The sequence below is a fragment of the Geospiza fortis genome, unplaced genomic scaffold (assembly GCF_000277835.1).
Source record: "Geospiza fortis unplaced genomic scaffold, GeoFor_1.0 scaffold366, whole genome shotgun sequence".
Taxonomy (NCBI): Eukaryota; Metazoa; Chordata; class Aves; order Passeriformes; family Thraupidae; genus Geospiza; species Geospiza fortis.
This window is the reverse complement of record NW_005054342.1, coordinates 4,919,997-4,928,315: the sequence shown is the minus strand read 5'-3', so window position 1 is coordinate 4,928,315 and position 8,319 is coordinate 4,919,997. Positions and strand designations below refer to the sequence as shown.

The window sequence follows — 8,319 nt, the reverse complement described above, 5'->3', positions numbered from 1 at the left end:
TGTAAGTTCAGACAGACTGATTAACACGTCAAAATCAGACTCCAGAATATTCTCAGAAATTTCAATCCTTTTTGATTATTTTTTTCCCTGTACCATTGAGGCCTTGGAGAATGACCAAAAAACATGTGTTCCTGTTCAAGAAGGGTGTTAATCTGGGCATGCCAAAAAACCCTTTGAATTTTACAGAAAACCACTAAATAAATAAAAACAGAATATTCATTCAGAAATTGTCTGTGCAAATGTTTCCTGTTGAAGCAATGGGATATTTCCTCACCCTTCTTTTCTGTTCCACTCAAATTTCATGTCATTGAAGACAATATGTCAAGAATCCAAGGTTTTATATTTTAAGATTCCTGTTCAATCAGCAAGTTGCTGTTGTTCAGAAAATGGATGCGTAACTCTTTACATCATGTAAACAAGAAATAAGAATTATTTAAACAAAAATATTTAGTTACATAAGAAAAATTTAAACATATTTTGATGTAGGCCGTGATGTTAACATTTTATGGTGCAACCCTCTAGAGGGTGATGATATCTGCTATCAAACATGTTCAATTCCCCAGTTTCCTTTACAACTATTCATAATGATAATGCAGAGTGAACCTTATAAAGATTGACCATGAAAAGGAATTAGACTCAACAAAACTCAAACATTAATAACAAAAGTGTATCCAGAGTCTGAATGGTTGACACTGAAGAAAGGGATTTGAATAGCAATTGACATACATCTTCGAATTAGACTCAACAAAACTCAAACATTTAATAACAAAAGTGAATCCAGAGTCTGAATGGTTGACGCTGAAGAAAGGGATTTGAAAAGCAATTGACATACATCTTGTATGGTTTGCGTCTATAGATCTGCACACATCTGTCAAAGTGGTAATGCTTGCCTAAATTTTACAGTGTAAGACCACAAATACACATTCACACTGTCAAAAGACAGTTTATACCTCAGACATAGATTCCAAAAATATGCCAAATCAACCCCTTTCCTTTGTAATATATTTGGTGATTCTTGCCAGAAGCATAATCTGGAACAAAATTATATTACAATACAGATAGGTCTTGCTTATCAAAGGATCCACATGACTTCTGGCCATCATTTATTTTTGCATCAACATTTGTGACACACACAGATATAACAGCAGTAATTTTCCATTCACAGAGAGGGAAAAAATGCCTTTTTGTCCTGCATTCTTATATGATTTTTGAGTGAATATGACTGCAGCTTTGAAACTGTCATCAGTCCAAGGGAAAGTGTGGGCTTTGTCTTTTCCTCTGGCAAATGCTCATGAAGCATGAGCAACCAGTTTGCAGTTCTAGTTCCCTACAGTTTGTCTTTTCTGCAACAACTTTTCTGATGACATCTGCTCATCCTGCATTTCTCTCCATCTTTTCCAAGTGAAATTACACCAAGGGTTTAGCTGATAGAGGGAAGTTGAATCATGCACCACCTGAATGAGATGCAAGTACTCCATAGTTATTTTCATACAGAGAATCTCTATCTTCTCTCCTTCAGAAAGAGGCAGCTATCATCCCTGTATCTGTGCCACAAACAAATCCACAGAATGGAAAGCAGCATGACTTGTGTTGCAGATTCCTGTTCCACATCTGAAATGCCCTGGGGCTAATCTCCAGGTTGAGCAAAGTTGGACTGGTGCTTTGTGAACTATGTTAAAAAATATATACGTGTCTTCACATGGCTTTGATCGTGCCTTTATGTACAGCAAGTGCATGCTTGATTTTTCAGTCATTGGTTTTCCAAACCTCCCAAGGATGTGAACATCTGACCTGCTGTGGAGTTAACTTCAGAGCAAACTGTACTTGGCAAATCGTAACAGTTGATACATCTTCTATACCACAATCCCTGTTGCAGTAATGATTTGTGCAGAGTTTTTCTAGGTAATCTCACAGAATGTTTCTCCTACTTCTCTTTTATGAACACTCTTATTGTTAATAGCCCATTGTGGCATCAGGTGATATGTATTTATTAGAAGTAGTGCTTTTTTTGAAGGAAAAATAATGCAGAACCTTGAAGTCAGCAACAACAATTAACATGGCCAAAGTCCTTCGGGCCTTGCTATACTTCTCCCATTTTGTAACTGCAAAACCATTTAGGCAGCAACTCCCAGAGTCTGGGACCATCTGATATATTATGACATATTGTGTTACACACAGACAGGGGCTTAATGCAACCACAGAGTCTTATCAATCACTTTGAAATTATGGCCAAGACAGCACAAGGGCAGCATTTGTCTGCCACTGAACAGAATCACAGGATAGTCTCACACTATGTTTCTCCGTATCCATAAGTTCCTGTTCCCCCCTCAGATGAGATCTAATAGTTATATTACACCAGAGTGAGCTCTCTCCACTCACTTGTCCAGCCCAATGTGCAGGGTTTCTGCAGGGTTAGCTTTATGGTGGATCAGCCTTCTATCCAATGTAACCTCCCACTGTCAGATCTATTGCCAGTAACTGACATGATGAGTCTGTAGCACAGCAGTTTCTCATTAAAGCAGCTAAATTAACATTTGACTGCAACCATAGCACCAGTAGCCAAAGTGATAGAAGCAAAGCTGTTTAGTATGCAGTGATATGGAGTACAAAAAGACAGGAGGGCTGCAGCTCAGCTCAGAGAATTCAGCTCATTATGATAACTAAAACCTTTGTGAATGCCATACATTCATAAAGCCCACAAGGCAAAACAGCAATATAGCTAGTATTCTTATTTCCAACAAGAAAATAGAAAAAACTCCATTTCTAACAGGAAAATATTAATTTTTGGCTTAGTTATAGGATCAAATAAAGGCTCCTGAAACATGTAAACCCTATGCTGCTAATCTGTTCTGACTTTGTTGTTGATCATATTTTGCCCTGGAAACCACAAACATTACATCCTGGACCCATTGAGTTTAACAAAATTTTAGCTGTTGACCCGGACTATGACAGTTTAGATAAAATTTCTTAATTTTAGAAAATATTCTTTATTTGAAAACTGCATATTATTTCTGCAATCTGACAATTAATAGTCAGATTAATTTTCACTTGAATAACCACATATTCCCTCCCATCCAGCTGCCAATAACAAAGAAGATATCCTCAAAAACTGAGTGTAATTAACTCCCAGTCTCAGAATCTGAAAAGGCCAGTTTGGTTAATTGAAGATACTCAGAAAAGCATGACCAACCTTGATGAGATGATAAGAATTATTATTAAATGACAATTTTCAACTTGCACGTGAACTAACTACATAAACTATCTTTTTGCAAGCAACACAAGTTTGCACTGCTGGGCTGTATCTAACAGCATTCAAAGTATGTTCATCTGAATATTTGTTTCTTTTTTTTTTCCACATGTTACCGTAGCTTACCTATTTTCAGTAAAGCAATTGTTTTTCATAGCAAAATTCTCAGAATGAGAATATTTCTGTTTAAATGTTAACTGTAAAGCAAATTAAATATCATGAATTCTAGCTTAACTAGTGATAGTAATACCTATAACTTTTTATTATGTAACTGATCTACTAAGCATTATTAGATGGTGTCATCTCCGTTTTGTAAGTGCAGAAACTAAATCAAAAATTTGAAACCAATGAGTAGAAAAAATTCACCTTGAGGGATATTCCAGCTCAAACACTTATACCTCTCTCCTAGAGGCAGCACACCCCAACAGGACACACGCATGAGGATCTTAATCTAGAAAAAACAACAAAAAAACCAAACCAAACAAACAAAAAACCCCACCCTGGAATATTCTTGTTTTTATTCCTTTGAATAGTGCAGTGGTCAATAGTGGATAAAGGTAAGCATAGGTATAAATTTTACCAGGTCTTCAAAACTACATCAAAACATGTTTTGCCTTATTCAGCTAAATACATGCAAAGGAACACAAGAAATGTGCACAATGCTGCATAAAGTACAGAGAATTTATATAAGCTTTTCAACTCAGCGTGACATCTGAGGCCCCATTTGGTCATAAAGGCACCTAATGCCAGCTCAGCTACCCAGCATGGGATTGCATCCATCACATAGGAATTACAGGGCATCCTCATCCTGCAGCAGAGCAGCTGGAGCCTGGGCAGAAAATCACAAAGTTCATCATTTCAAACACCTAAATTACTCACCAGGAGTCATCTTCTAAGCAAACTGGAGCAGACTGCAGCAGGCCCACGAAAGAATCTACAACATTACAAGCCTAACCCTGATTGTATATGGAATAGTCAATTTAGTATGTCTATGAGGGTCACATAAGATTCAGATGGAGTAATCCACAGATATTAAGGTGAGTTAGAGTTCTCATCACATTTCAGGATGGTTGATAAAGATGTACATTAACTTTCAGTTGGCTTGCTCCTGAATGACAGGTTGGATATTTCTCTCTCAGGTAACATGAGCTCTGTTCTCATCTCTGGGTAAGTCAGACTTTAGAGGCACAAACTTATTTTAGTCCTTGTGGGTTTGCCCTCAGTTTCCTCTATGGAAATTTCCCATCTTTTAAAAGCAGGAATCTGAATGTATTTAGGTTCTCTGTGTGCTCATTAGTACTTGCTTAATGTGCTTAAAATTCTTCATTCTGTTACACTGAGAACGGGACAAAGAAGTCAAGTATTTTGAGCATGCATTTATCTAAAATTCTACTCTAGTTTGTTTCAGGAAATTTTTCTCAGGTGTGAAATCTAGAAAAATAACTCCAGCTTACTATCAAATAGTTTTCATTCAGACTGCCAGATTTGCCAAAGAAAGCCATTTTTGCTGATGTCTTCCATTAAACTACAAATCTCCCCTAGAAAAAAACAAACTCTCTTAAATTCACTGTACTTTCCTCAAACACAACTAGATACATTCCCATCCCAAAACATTTAGCACAAAATGTAACTACTGCTGATGTCCTTTCAATATGAGAAAAGGCACCACAAGCCACCACTTAGAGATGGCATTCCCAAGCATAAGGAAAAAAGAACCAAAAAAATATAAAGCCTCAAGAGGACAACAGTCTTTTGGAGTATTTCAAAAGATAGTGCCTCTTCTAATGCTTTTAAGAGGATAAGATGAAGAGCAATACAATGCAGCCTACTTCAGACTCACCATAACTTTTATCAGTGGTTTACAAGTAAAAATGGCAACTAATACATTGAACACGCTTTGATAAATGAAAATAGCAGAGCAATTAAAAGTCTGTCAAGCTTACACTTGTATTTGAAAAACCATCACAGTGAAAGCTTTCTGCAACAAATAAACACAGATAATGTGTTGCATAGAACTCAACAGTTGTTTTAAGCTCTGTGTATTAGGAAGACCTCATGATCCTCAGAGCCATGAAAGTGGAAAAACTTTGTCATAGCTTCATTCAAACACCCCAATGGAAAGGCTCTGCTTTGCCAACCACTGTATACCTGTGCAATCCTTTCACAGCTGAGGTCTGGATACAAAAACAGAGGGGCACAGAGGCTGTAAAAGAAACAGGAGCTAGCACTAAGTTTTTCCCTCCCATCAGTGATTTTCCAGTACTCATTCCTTACATGCAAAATGAGTATAATAAATTGTGAGGTGCTGCTCTATTGATTCAGAATGACACTATATTATACCTTCTTTCTGCATAAGACAGGTAAAGTAATATTACAGCTGCCTTCTTGTGATGGCTACATTACCAATGCACTAAGCAAATAATATGAGCTTGTCATATTCTCCTTGTTTTGCAATGTCGGAATACTATTTTTATCATCTGAAGACAAGAAGAGGGAGATCAATGTTTTTCTTTTTCGAAGGGGAATACTCTATCAACTCTAAAGCAGTTCAAAGGACATATACAGGAATTAAAGCATAAAATTATTGAAAATATTTAAAAATACAAAAATCTTCAATCTGTGGCAAGTAAATAGCTGTACTTCTTTTCATTCCTGATCAAGAAGCTATTGAAGGTGCAAATAATAAAAGACAGTTTTTGATTTGCATTTTCAAACATAAAGCCATGGCCCTGGTAGATCCTGATATATTATCCAACAAGGACTAAATACGGTGTCTGAAGGGACATTAAGACTACCTATTTTGTTTGAAACTGATAGTCTTACTGTTCTTTCAAATAAAAGACACAATATGTACTGGAAAGATATTATCATAGATACCAAGAGCATTCATAAGAAAGCTACACCTTTCAGCTCAGTATGCTAACATCCATGGTAGAAGAGTTAAAATGTTAACTATTCACTATTTGGTGTTAATATCTACAACTGAATTGCAGAGAAGAGAGAAAAAGAGATCACACAAAAAAAAACCAACACACATTTTACCGTCCACATTGGTACTCAAGATTGAAAAATATTCCCCATAAAATCCAATGAAATTAGCATCTTAGGTGAGGACAGTAGAGTGTGGTGCATATTGCAAAACTTCCATTCAGACTGAGCTTAAAGTTGAATTCTTGAAATGAAAACATATTGAAATATTCCTTTCTTTGGCATTACTGTCTTCATAAACTGCTTGCTACTTTCCTCACTTGAACCAGCTTCCAAGTGAGGACAGGCCTCTACTTCCAACATCACATTAAATACCAACTATGCTTTACTGGCAGTTCGTAAAATACCTACATAGGCACAGATGGACCTCAGGACAGAGATTTGTCAATTTACTTAATTCAGCTGCATTAATGATGTACCTTTCACTGATTCTAGTAAGAAATGGTTCCTGAAGTTACAAATATATTACTAGCAAAAATAGGACTAAAGACTGTTCTTTGACCCTGAGCAGCACACATAGTGGTGTTTCACTACACCTTATCCTGAGTGCCCTCTGTGTCCCTGCAGTGTCCTTGTGGCCCTAGACATAACTGTTATTTTATGTCAGCTTTTTGCATTTCAAAGTGTCTGGCAACAAGTATTGTAGTTTTTTGCAAGTCATCACAGTGATTCTTTCCCTCCTCCTCTCCCTCTTCTTCTCTTTCTGAACATCTGTAGAGTTTCATGTGGAAGAAACAGATTTGCTCACTCATCTGGCTACCTCATTTCCCGTTGTGGGAAACAGCTCTGTGTTTTTCACACATTAAGCACTTTACATATGACTATGATTAATTAATTCCTTCTGTTGTCAGCTTTACATGCTGACTCTCATACTACCATCAGTATTTTCCCAGCTGCTGCAGACAGTGAGTTACACCAGAGGGAATAACATGCTCCCCCCTCTCCTGCTAGTACCACTCCCACTTAAAGGGTGGATGTCTTTCAGTCAGTGAAAAAGTTGGAAAAAAAGAGCAAGAAACAAAGTAGAAATGGGGAGCTGGTGCCAAAGTTGTGCTAGGAGAAAGCTCTTCCTCTCTGGCAAAAATGGCCAGTATAAGAATATTTGTCACCAGAATATGTGCCACCCACTCTCCTGGGATAGCAACTTAGCCAAACACTGAGGTCCACGTCTCCACAGCTTGACAGCTGAGACATAATAGCGTATTGATAAACTTCCCAGGAACTAAATAATGTATTCTTAACCCTTAAAGGAAGAAAAAACTCTGGCTTTATGCTTTCAGAGTGGCAGTAGAAACTGTAAATTTAATTCCTCGTATACTCAGATATTATTTCCCTTACACATTCTTTTATGAAAGTGTAGATACATACAAACTTTTCAAACCTTCTCAGCTTACTCTTCTAGCCCTAGCATCTTTTGCTGCATCACACAGAACAAGGAGCAGGTTTATCAGCTAAAAGACATTCTCAAAAAAGTCCTCAAAGATCCCTTCATTCTTAAAGAACATTTGATTTTCTCTCTCATGGATGAGTTCTTCAGAGTCTTTCTTTCTTTTGTTAGCTACCCCGCTTAAAGCCACTGCAGGTAGACAGTGGTTCCTGGGAAAGAACAGGTATTTTTACTGCAGCAGAGGTCCTGCAAATCAGTCTGAAAGCCAACAGATTAAAAACACTGGTAACATATAGTGTTGAAATTAAGCTAAAATGTATCTTCATAATAAGAGCATTGTTCGTTTTTAAAATTCATACTAATCCATTTTAATAGTCTGTGTATCCTAAAGCAGCAGAAAAAAAAAGCTTAAAGCACATGGTGCACAGGAATAAAAAAAAATCTGGGGAGAAAATATACCAATTATTTCTCACATAACTTGTTTAATTGCTAATTGAGGGCAAGGTGAGGAAAGACTGGTATTTAGTTGATTAAAACAGCTGCTTCAAACAAGCCATTTGAAGTTATCACAGAACCATTTCAACTGGAGATGAAAGGATCCCTGGAAGCACCTTGGAGGCTATTCTGCAAATCCAGACCATGACAGCTATCTCCTAATGGAGCTGTATTGGTCTCTCTCTTTCTCTTCCTCTCTCAC

The 8,319-nt window shown here is 37.1% G+C and overlaps 1 protein-coding gene across 1 annotated transcript in view; it reads right to left on the bottom strand.

Moving 5' to 3' along the window:
• Window positions 1–8,319, bottom strand: part of OCA2 (OCA2 melanosomal transmembrane protein) — a 161,529-nt gene that overhangs the window by 81,017 nt on the left and 72,193 nt on the right. The gene's annotated exons all lie outside the window — the stretch shown is intronic.